The following is a 12,950-nucleotide window of genomic DNA, read 5'->3' as shown; positions in this document are numbered from 1 at the left end:
AATTAAATAAAATCCTTAAAAACAAATTAATTACGAAAACATTTATGCCTCCCCAACACAAAAGACCAGGTTCCAATAAATTTGCAGCAAATTTTGATAAGAAATTAAGGAATTCTCAGCATCAATACTAGAAGACAGTGGAGTGATGCTTAACAGTTCTGTGGGAAAATGTTTTCCTATTGAGAATTTTATACAGGGATACGTTATCAATCAAAGTTAAAGGAAAAGTGATGACATACTTTAATGGACAGATATTCAAAGCATGCCTCCCCCACAATCTCTCTCTTAATATATTTTTGAAGCAAATATGGATAATTATATACTGAACATCTTGTATACTCATTACTCACATATCACTGATTTGTTATCTCTTAAACTTTTGCCATATTTGAGTTTACTTTTTTAAATAAAATTACACATTTAGTTTAACTCTTCCATACAACACCCCGCAATGTAGTTCCTATCCCTCCTTTTTCCTCAAAGGTAAGAACAGCCTGAACTTATCACCCAAATGTGTGTGTATTTATATATAAAATCCATCATATAAAGTATATCCAAAAATGATATTACTCCACATGTTATATAAAGGATATTCATTATGGATCCTCTGCAACTTATTTTTTCTTTTTTTAAGATTTTATTTATTTATTTGAGAGTGCGAAAAAGAGAAAGAGAGAGAGAGGGAGCAGGGGAGGAGTAGAGGGAGAGAGCAAGCTGACTCCCCACTGAGCAGGGAGCCCAACATGTGGCTCCATCCCACGATCCTGAGTTCACGACCTGAGCCGAAACCAAGAGTCAGAGGCTTAACTGACTGAGTCATCCAGGTGCCCCTGCAACTTGCTTTTTCAATCAAACTTATATTTTTAGATTTTTCAATATTGATACATGTAAATCTTGCATGTTGGTTTTAACTGTTTTATAGTTTCCAACCTAAGAATGTACCACAGGTTATTTACCTATTCCTTTCTCCATGGACATGCTGAGCATTGTTTTTTTGTATGTGTCTCCTTTTGTATCATAATGACAACATTCTAAATTTTCTACATCACGCCAAATTGCTTTCAAAAGTAAATTGACCTTTTCATACTCCTATCAGTTGTATATGCATCTGGCACTTGGTGTTGTCATTTTTAACTTTGTGTCAGTTTGAAATGATGTGCAATGATGGTACTTCAGTTTGCATCTCACGGATCAATAGTTTGGTTGAGTTTTTACATGTTTCTGTTCAGTCCTAGAGAACTGCCTTATGTGGCTATTTAAGATTGTGTTTCAGCAAAATGAAACAGTAAACCAAAAAGAAAAAAAAAAAAAAAGGTGAATGACAGAATCCAGAAAGCAGAGTCTGACATAAAACAGTTGTAAAAACAGTCCTAGGATAACAGCTGTGGGGGTATGGCCTAAAAAACATTGAAAAAAAAAAAAAAAATACCTGTTAGATTACCTTTGTCTTTACATTTCTTAAAGTTATAATGAGACATTAGAGATTTCTGAAGGAAGATTAAGAAAAATGTTGAAAAAGTTAGTAATAGGTACATGGGATATTCAGCATACTAAAAAAATATGAAATAATTATTAACTCAAGGAAAATCACAAAATTGTAAGAGAAAAGAAAAGCTATAAAGGGTCTGGTCAAAGTTACTGGGAAGCAAACGTGGTTTGACTTCATTGCTGCCCAGACCCCACCGGCAAAGATAGACTGGCAAACCAACATTGCATTGCTTGGCCTGTGGAAAGCCTTAAAACCTGAACATTTCAAACCTGCCCTGCCTACTCAAGTGGAGGCCTCAGGATACAGTCCTATTCCGGGTGGGTGCCTCCTATGCCCTGGGGACAACATGCAGGCCAAAATTACCTCCAGGTGAGGGTCACTGGAAGCAACCAGAGGCTTCACTGTTTGTTGGTCCCACAGAAATAAACAAAAGATGACAGTTCTGGTTGGTACTGGAACCAAAAGTACCGTAATATATGATAACCTCAGAAGTTTCCTGGCCCCCTCAGTGTCATCAATGGTTACAAAGGGCAAATGGCTATAACATTTTGCTAATTGGGAGTTCTCCCCCATGAGTATATGAGGTTTTTCTCTTTTTAACACCAGAGGACATTTTGAATGGTGATATCCTACAAGGTCAAACTCTGTAAAACTTTATCTGTGAATTCTGCCTCTGGGTTAGAATAATCAAAACCAGTGCTGAGGGGGAACACCAACTGGGAACCAGTAAGTCCACCACTCCTTTGAAGAGTGGTAACTTTCTTTCTTTTTTTTTTTTTTTTTAAGATTTTATTTATTTATTTGACAGAGAGAGACACAGAGAGAGAGGGAACACAAGCAGGGGCAGTGGGAGAGGGAGAAGCAGGCTTCCTGTTGAGCAGGGAGCCCAACGTGGGGCTCTATCCCAGGACCTTGGGATCATGACCTAAGCCTAAGGCAGATGCTTAATGACTGAGCCATCCAGGCACCCCAAAGAGTGGTAACTTTCAAACAATATGAATTGACTGGAGAGCATAAGGAAATAGGAGAAACTATTCAAAAATTGTACCAAGTAGATATTTCATGCCTCACCTACAGTGTTTTCCATGGCCTGGTGTGGCCAGTAAAAAAGCCACATGATTCATGGTGGATGACCAAAGACTACCAAGAATTGAACAAGGTAGTACTCTTCATTTATGTGGCTCTGCCCAACATTGCCACCATCTTAGATACTTTGGCCATGGTCCCAGGAGTACACCAGATGGTACTGGACTTAGCAAACACCTTTTTCAGTATATCCCTGCCTACTGAGTCACTGGATCAATTTCCCTTCATGTGGAAAGGGCAACAGTGGATCTTTCAAGTGCTTCCCAAGCCCCCCAATATGTCCTGGGATAGTAACCCAAGATCTGCCCATGTTCTTCTTCCCCACTTGAGTCAAATGGGGCCATTATATTGCTGAAATCGTGTTATCATATGAAGACTTGCTTCTGCAATAGGACACTGAAAACTTCAATAGAACATGTATGAGAGAGAAAGGATGAGCAGTGAAATCACAGAAAATTGAAGGCCAAGGCGCTGCCATAAAGTTTTGGGGAGTCATATGGTCAGATAACTTACACATTGTCCCCAAACCGGTAATTGACAAGATGCAAGCCTATCTAACTCCTGAGAAGGTAAAAGAGGTGCAAGCTTTTGTAAGGATTTTAGGGTTTTGGAGGACTTTTATTCCTTAGTTGGCACAATGCCTTCATCCCTTTATACAGCCTGGTATAAGAAGGGTACATGTGGGACTGGGGATCAGAGGCGCAAGACTCCTATGAGAAGGCAGAATACTAATGAAAGCAGATCAAAGCTCTGGGAATTTCCAAAGCCAAAGTATTGTTTGAGTTAAATGTGGGTGTTATTAGGCTCAGTAGTGTATGAAGATTCTCCAAATGCCCCTGCCCCTATTCCTGTGGTGGCTCCAGTGGCCTGTAGAGTGATAGTAGGGTAAATTCCTAGATGGGTATATATATGGGTCTAGTGGAGGCAGTCCATCCAGATGAGCTACAGTCGTTATTCAGTCTAACACTGGATGAAAACAGGAATGAATCATTGCAGTCACTGGGCTGAATGCAGAGCTATTTGGCTGGTGATCACCCATGAGCCCTGGCCATTAACCCTTTGTATTGACAGTGGGGCTATTCTAAAGGGATTAACCCTATGTATTGGACAATGGGAAGTGGAGGGCTGGATGATCATGAATAGCCATTATGGGGTCAGGATATGTAGAAAGACGTTTGGGTTCACCTACAAAGGCTTGAGGCAGTTCTGTGTTCCATATCCCAGCTCCTAATACACTGACACCCCCTGGCAATCAGTAAGCTGATGCCCTAAAATAGGTACAAGCCTTAGCAACTGATCCTTCAACAGATTCAGCCAATTGGGTGCAGAGAAAGAGTGGCCACCGCAGTGCCCAGGTGGGATGTCATACTGAGACGTGTGCTGGATTGTCTTTTGAATTACAGAGACTTGATTGATGTGGTAATAGCATGTCCGATATTCTAAACAATGCCCAAGGCATCTGCCAAAAAAGTTTGGAATCATCTGCTGGAGTCCCCAACTGGGAAGGAATTGGCAAATTGATTATATTGGCCCACTCTCTCTAAGTGAGGGTTCTAAATATGCTTTGGTTTGTGTGGACACTGAATCTGGCCTCACCCACGCTTTCCCATTTCACCACACAAACTGGGTTACCACAATTAGGGAATGTAGAAGGTGAATACCTTGTACAGAAACCCTCATCAAATGAACAGTGGTTGGGGGTCACACTTCAAAGGTCATGATATCTAAGACTGGGCAAAAGAGAATGACACTGAAAAAGGTTCTATCTCCCCCCATTAACCTGCAAGCAACAGGTTGATAGAAAGGACAAATGGAATATTAAAGCAGCAGATAACTAACAAGTAAAACCACTTTGGCTGGGTAGACTGGAAAAATACTATCTCAGGCTTTAATACATTTGAATGATCAACTGTAAGTAGGGCCTGTTCCCTCATATGTCAGACTGGGGACTGCTGCCAAGACACCTAATACCACAAAAATATGGAAGACAGCCCTTGTCCCAATTCTCCATGTAGATCAATATGCTATGCTGCTGAGAATACCATGTCCTTATTACATCTGGGAAAGAAGTTGTCTACTGGAATTTGCAATGTGATGTCCCAGTGGGATGAGGGAGTTAGTTACTTTGTACCCCTAGGTAAGGGGAATATAAAAAAAATAAATAAAATCCAGTAATAATTAATCAAATATAAATTTTGACCATTAGGGCAATTTTTTGTTTACTATCAGAAAATCTATGCATATAGACACATTGTGTACTCCATCTCAAATAATATATAAAAACAAAGACAATCTCTGAAAAACTCTGCTAGATGATATAGAAATTTACTCCAATAATGATAGCATTGATATCAAAGAAGTATATATAAGTTTGAATAAAATGATTCTCATGACTGGGGAAAAACTTATCTCTAAATTAATACATTTACATAATATTGAATTAATGTACACATTTAATAGTATAAAGAATTTAATTGATCTCTTCTCCATTATTAAACATCCAAATTTATAAGTTCATAAAAATGGGAAACTTCATATTTGCAATTTCTTTTTGAGAAATGTGGGCCACATGATATTTGAGTTTATATTTATGCATTTAGGGCATGATGTTTAGGATACTTGTTTATTATTTGTTTTTATTACCAAATTAGATCTCTTAAGGGCAGATTAGCTTGCCTAGTTTTCTTTTTTTATTTATCTTTTTGATCATTGATGATTGTGTTTCTGACATTAAAAACTGAAAAATGATAGAAATGGGAAAATCTTCTTTAATAATTTGATGGCATCATCACACTCACCAAAGACTGCTCCTCAGTAAACTACAAAAGGTGAGAGAGACAGATAGGTCTGAGTGAACAGATTTTAATACATCTTTCCAAGGATTCCTTGCCTACTCATTTTGCTGTAAAATAAATCCTCCAATTATGAATCCACAGCCACCAGCTAGCATTCTCTCTTCTGTGTGTTCCATTCTAAACAAGGTTGTCTTTCAGAAATTTCAGAGCAAATATCGAGGAAGTGCATTCATGCCACGCATTGTTTACTAGTCATTATTTTTTAACTGCGTTGTCTTCTATTAAAAGAATAAATCATTATGGATAAGGTTGCCAGATTTAGCAAATAAAAATAAAGGGCACCGAGTTAATTTAAATTTCAGATAAAGGATGGGTAGAACACACTTATTCTATACAGTTGTTATTGTTTTTCTGAAATTTAAGTTTAACTGACTGTCCTTTATATTTTCTTGCAAACCTAATTATGCATCCCTGCTAACATAAGCATACTTTTTTACTCATGTAAGTCCACTCATGTGGTCATTATACTCTTCTTCATACAATATGCGTTTAGTCTTCCAAGCACACACACACACACACACACACACACACACACACACAAACACAATAAATCTTGTTGAAATTTAAGGGCAATCCAAGGTCTAAATGATTTGGAGATAAATAGACAATTGAGAAAAAGAGGCTACCTTCATTACTGATAGAACTGACACTGGCTTAGCTGGACAACAATAATGGCATTTCTGGTGGTGAATCCCAAATGTGCAAGAACAGTTATGAGCAGTCTTGATCAGTCACAGGCTTTTCACATGAAGATCTCAAAGCTCAATGTGTGATTGCTGTCCAGTCCTAAATCCACGAGGCTAACATTATTTTGCCACTGTTTTGGGCGGTGCAAGCAACCTAGCTCTGGAAACACATAAGAGACTGTGCCCTTTGGTCCCATTGTATTATTCTCAATCCACCAATCAGGACACTCCATCCTTATTTGTAGGAATAGATTCTCAGAGACTTGGAGTATTTGGGGAAAATCTTACTTGCAGAGAACTAGCAGAGTAGGGAGGACAAGTCATCCTCAATAATTTTTTTTTTTTTTTCCCCACTGAAACCGCACTCCTTTACTGCCATGTATCATCTATCAAATGAGTGGGCCAGGCTACATGTTCTCTACTTTCCTTTCTAGATCTAAGACTTGAGAACTCTAATACCATCTGTACCCAGTGACGCCTGTCATCATCATCAATGTCAACTTGTCATATGTTTCAATGGGATGAAAAACATTAAGCATGCGAAACCTATTTACGTGAGTAAACTGTAGTTGAAACATCTCTATAAAATACAAGAAATGTAAAAATTATGTTAGGTCCTTAAGAAATATTTGCTAGTTTGAAGTCATTATTCATCTTTGTATATTCTACTGGAATTAAGAAGTCCAACAAATTGTTGCTAAATGAAAAAAAAACAAGATAGAGGGAAGCACTTGGTTTTGGCGGTCACATGACATTTGCTTGAAAGAAAGATCTGGAGTAACTGCAGCAGACTTCGAAATATATAAAAGTACAGAGCTGAAGGGCTAACTCAATCACTTTATTCCAACATACTATCTCTAAAAACTGCCCTGCAAACCACCACAGTTTGGATTGTATCTTTGCTCATACATGAGTTACTCTAAGTAGTAAGCTGAAGGGGTGGGGAGAAGGCAAAATGGAATAAAAAGGGGACATCTACTGCATGTAAGGAGATGTTATTTCTCTTTTCATTGCTCCCATTGTGGTGACTGAAAAATCACTGTGTATTTTTCCAGCTAGTTATAAAAGACCAAGTTAACAATAAACAGCTATAGTGATTTCTAAGCATGAAAATCAAAATCAAAGGTTTTTTTTTTTTCCTTCTTCAAATTGCCTATGAGTCTGTAAGTGACATAATTTTTACCAGTGTTAAATCCACCTGGAAAAAGTAATCTTGCTACTGTTGCATGGATATGCAAAAAAAAAAAAAAAAAATACTTGTAGCCAATGTGAGGTCATATGCAACTGAGGAAAATTCCTTCCTATAAAATTTAGTATACATAAGTATATATATAGTCACATAAATACCAAAGTCACATAAATGTCAGCAATTAAATTTATATATCAATCTCTCAGCATTCAAAAGACATTGTTTTGAAGTATATAATTGTAAAATCAAAATAATCACTGCAAATAAAAGTTCATGTTTAATTGAAAAAGAGGCAAATCCTGGACACTCATATTTTATCCAAGTTGTTCTCCCCACCCACCCACCCCCGCCCCTCCAAACCTCATGCCAGGAATCCTTTCCTACTCTTTCTCCCACTGAGGGTTTTAAGCTTTGCCTTATGCTCTTTTTATCTCCCCATAGCTTATACTCTTGTCTCTCTCTCCCTTTTTCCATTTCTTTGTTAAAATCCTATAGCTTTGCTCCCTACACAGTCCTTTTGACTAAAAGACTCTTTCCTAAAAAGTCAACCCATTGCCCTCTTTCAAAATAAATCCTTTCTTTCATGGAGCTCTGTCTGATCGAATTGGAGAAAAGAACATTTTTGTCTTCCTTCAGAAGACCCCACAAGCAGTTTGCTTTATTCCAGCTTCTGGTACAAACAAACCTTAGTTCTATTTGGACACAATGAAAAGAAAATTAGAGTACTGCTAATTTCTACAAAAGTTGTATTGTTTTTCTCAATTACAGTTTAAAACCTTGACATTTATTTCTACAAGCAATTATATTTTGAACCGTTCGTGCACAAAATACTTAAAAGAGCATCATTATTTTACAGCTAGTAAGTGAAAAGAGGGTAGAAAGTAGGAAAAAAAGGCAACTGACTGTCTAGTGTTCTGTAAAATCATATCTTAAATTCTAAGTTGAATTACTCTCACTTTTAGAACACTGCTATTTATTTCTTTTGCCCCTTATATATGCATTTTCGTCAACTGATTTTGCTTTGCATGCTTTGTGTTGTCAATTATATAAAGACAAAGGACTTCCTGGGGAGAGGGCAACTTCTTTTATTGGCTGAACCTCCTGAGAAATGTAAGGCATTACAGAGGGAATTGTGCGAACAAAAGTAAAGTCAATAAAAACCTGAAGTTAGAAATACCAGCTTTACTCTCTGCACTCACAGATAACATGAAAAAATATAACAAAGCCTGTTTTCAGAAGACATGTTTGTTACTTTTAATTTTTAATTATCTCTGTGCAATTTTGTATTATTCATTATAAGACTTTAATTGTATAGGGTGATGTTTACCTGTATAGTGGGATCATCTTTTGATCTCAAATCTATCTTTTGGCTGCTATCTTTTTTGTAATCCCAAAAGCATCCAGCACATTGTCCTGGTATTAATATCCACTCAATAAATATTTGTTAAATGGATAACTAAATTAAAGAAGGTTATAACAAGTACTTATGAGTATATCTAATCTAAGAGCTCAGGGCTGCAGTTTAAAAATTAGAGTGCTTCAGTGAGTTTATGGCTTAGACCTGGATCACGCACAGTATATATTTACAGAATTCAAAATAATTATCATTGAGATTTTATAAAACCATCTGAAAATACACACCAAAAAATGTTATTAAGATACTTTGTTTTTGGGGTGGCTGGGTGGCTCAGTCAGTTAAGTGTCTGCCTTCAACTCAGCTTATGACCTCAGGGTCCTGGGATGGAGCCCTACAAGGGGCTCCCTGCTCAGGGGGGAGTCTGCTTCTCCCTCTCCCTCTGCTCCTCCTACCCCCAGCCCCGCTCCTGCTCTCTTTCCCTCTCTCAAATATTTTTTTTTTTTAAAGATACTTTGTTTTTAAAAGCAGTGGACAGCAAAAAGAAAAAAAAAAGTAAAAATTTCTTGTCCGACTGAAAAGAATGGGAATCAATGAGAGATGAACTCGAATAGTTATAGGCCAATAATAAATGCAATTCATAGCTATGCAGCACACTTTTCCAAGCTTCTGCAAACGTGCTTGTGTTCTACAATAAGTGGAACTCTGTTAATTCCTCGAGTTCACTGAAACACTGTTAACTCTTTCTCTTAGGCTGCTCTAAATGTCATATACAATTTCATAGAAAAAACAGATAAAATAAACAACAAAAAAAGATGTCCCTGCATTTGAGATACACTGTTAATGATATTTGCTTTATGCATACATTCCCATATTATTAATGGAGACTGAGAAGAATTGTGACTCCAGAAACGTCCCAAAGTCTTGGAAAATGGATCAAGAAACATTCATTCTAATTAAAAGTTTATGACTTGTATAGATTATTAGAGATATTTGTATAGACTTTTCTTATGTATTTCTGTGGCTTTCTTAACCTGCATTATACCTTTACTAAAAAAAAATCAGGAAATACACAGGTTAGTAAGTCTCAGATCTTAAAGGGATACAATGTGATATCCTTCTGTGTAAGTAGATTTCTGGGGTATATCTTTATTTAGGACAATTTTGAAGAAATTCTGGTTTTCCAATTATTTTAAATCAAGTTATAAGATTTAAAAAAAAGGAAAATATTTAATATACCATTGCCTACTCATTCATTAAAACAGAGAAAGTTTTAAATGATAAGAAAATGTTATGTTTTTAGTCATTGCTAGTTTTGGGTGCAATCAACCCAGAATATTATAATACAAAGAAAATAATTCAAAGAAAGGAAAAAAATCCTTTCTTCTCTAAATTATGGAACAAATTGGATTATGTCTTATAAGACATGTTTCTTGCCATCAGGAGTTTACAAAGTAAAACATACAAAGTATTTGTTGAAATAATAAATCCTAAAGTAGAAGTGTAGAGTATTATGGCAATACAAATTATAGGAACTATTTCATTTTAAGAAAGAATGAACTATTTCATTTTAAGATTTGATGTATAACTTGAAGAATCAGGAAGAGTTAGCTTTGGAGGAAATAGCTGGAAAGTCATGCCAGGAAAAAAGAACATGTATACAGAAGCATATGGACATGTCTTCTAGAACTTACCTTACTGGGGACAGAGAGAAAGATGTGGGCCACAAACTAAAGGGCTTTTTATGCCACCAAAATTGTGTCCACTCTCTTTTCACAGACGTAATCAAGGGATTTGAGCAGGAAAGTAGCCTGATCAAATTTGCATTTTAGAAAGCTTAATGTGGTATCAAAGTGAGTTACATTTTCTTAAAAAGGGAAATACTGATGAAGGAAAGGTGATTCTAAGCCTAGTTAAAAAAAGCAGGGAGGGGGGTTAAGTAAGATGATTAAGGATGGAACTAAGGAATTTTCAGTGTGGAGACAGAGAACAATGGATTTTGAAGATAAGCAGAAGGTATAATTAACAGGAATTAGTAAGAGGTTAAGGAAAGAGAAGCAAAAAGCAAAAACAAAAACATGCTTCGGACCTGGAAAACTGCATAGGATTTACGAAAAATGTCTAACTCAGGAGAAATTTTCAAATGTACAAGTTGGGGGAAATCAAGAAAATAAATGATAGCTTCAAGTTTAGAAAAAAAAGAATTTGAGGTACTATGAAGTACCTATGAAATATTTTCACAATAATATTGTGAATACAGATGTGACAGTCAAAAGCTAATGTGAGGCTGAATGCAAGGAGCATGTATTATTCATCATACAAAAATGGGTTGGCTGAGGGGTTCTGCTGACTTGGTCTGGTCCTGACTGATCTCAGCAGGGCTTGCTCATGAATCTGTTGTCAGCTGGGGACTTGGCTCAGAGATAGCTGAATATAAAGATTCTAGTAAAAATTACAAATTGCTCACCTTCTCATCTTTCCTACCCTTGACAAAACCTGTACTTCGCTTCCAACATCTGGTGTATGGTGAAAGTGAGTCACCAGTGTTGAGCAGATGAGAACATTTCAACCCTGGTTTCTTAAATGGCATATCTACTATGCGCAGAAATCATTTAGCATGATGACAGAAAACGGATACGAAGGGTAGGTGAGAGACAGATACTGAAACCTGCAATAATTTTGTATTTATGATATGTAGCAAAGAAGAAAATGAATTAAAAACTAGAAAAACATAGTACCATAGTACTATTATTGCAATTATAACATGGTACAAAAGCAGTTAAAATTGGACAGAAATGTTAAAAAATGAAAGGACCTTTTTAAAGAAGATATAAGAATAATGGGTCAAGATGTTTATTTTAATGTTATTCCGAACTAAATCCAATTTTTAAAATAATAAATACATTTTAAAATAATGAAAATTAATGTTTCAAAAGCAAAAAGGCAAACTTGCCATGGTTGGTTAATATTACAAAAAATACGTATTTTATAGAATGCAAACTTAGTTCCTTAGATATATAAAATGGCTGATAGAAAGTTTCATTTGCTAGGGAAAGAAGAAATCTCTTTTTATCTGAGAAAGTAAACTTTGAGTAAAAAATTAGTTATTAGCATAAAGCACCTAAAAGACAATAGAAAGTGGTGGCTTTTAACTCAAATCACTACTCAAAATGAACCATAAACCCATCTTTATCAGGATTTTCAGTTTAGCTAGGTATCTTTTTAGGAGCTATAATTACTTCCTCAAAAAAAAAAACAAAACTTAGACTGTGTCATACATTTTTACTTTCAGACCAATAACTTCTACCCACTCTTCTTCCTCACTTTTGTTTTGGAAAATGGTCTTAAGTATATACCTATGTGTCAAGATCATGAGGCCATATTGAAACCTTTGAAAGCAGGAAGGAGAACTCTGAAAAAGGTCTAAATAGACATATTCATATAGAATACTTTGTTCATGAAAGATAAAGTTCAGAAAGAGTTACCATGGGAGATTAAATGACATAGAGTAGTGGCCCCAAGATCCATTTGAAGAAATATTCATATTGATATCCTACAAAACCTGCCTTTAATGTTACTATTATCGGCAAGAGAACTTGGGATGACTAAAGGTCTTCTATACCTTTAGGTAGGCAATAGAATGAGGGGAAACATTTGAAACAAAACAAAACAAAAAACACACAGTGTGCAACTGATGAATCATTGAACACTACTTCAAAAACTAATGATATATGTTGACTAATTGAACATAATAAAAAACATTTTTTTGAAAAAAAAAAAAAAAAGCACACGGTGCCCCATAGGGACTTATTCTTACCGACATTCACACATTACATGGTATGAGAGGTCAAGTTAAACAAACCTTAAAAACTTTACTAATAGTCCGATCTTTTGACATATTTTTTAGTCTTACTGAATTAGTGAGAATATGAAATAGGAACATAAAAATCTCCCTTCACAGTGTTTTTGTGGAAATTAAAAAAGTATGTAGTCTGTGTAGTAGCATAATTGCTAACATACAAAAGACATTTATTTAATATGAGTCTGGCCACCACATGAATTCAACATGCCTAGAACAGTTCTGATAATTGTGGTACGAGTATCTCACCACATGTAACAATTACATATAAATTAAGTCTTTCAAATTCTCATCTGGCAACTCTAAAGGTATGTTAGAAATTCCTTTAACAAGATATCTCACTCAGAGGTGTCTTTATGTCCACTGAAGAAATGTGTTCTCTGTAAGGTAATTATCAGGTGGAAATATGCAAAAGAACACCTTGCTTCCTGG

The sequence above is a fragment of the Halichoerus grypus genome, chromosome 11 (assembly GCF_964656455.1).
Source record: "Halichoerus grypus chromosome 11, mHalGry1.hap1.1, whole genome shotgun sequence".
NCBI classification, from domain to species: domain Eukaryota; kingdom Metazoa; phylum Chordata; class Mammalia; order Carnivora; family Phocidae; genus Halichoerus; species Halichoerus grypus.
Note: the sequence above shows the minus strand (reverse complement) of the source record.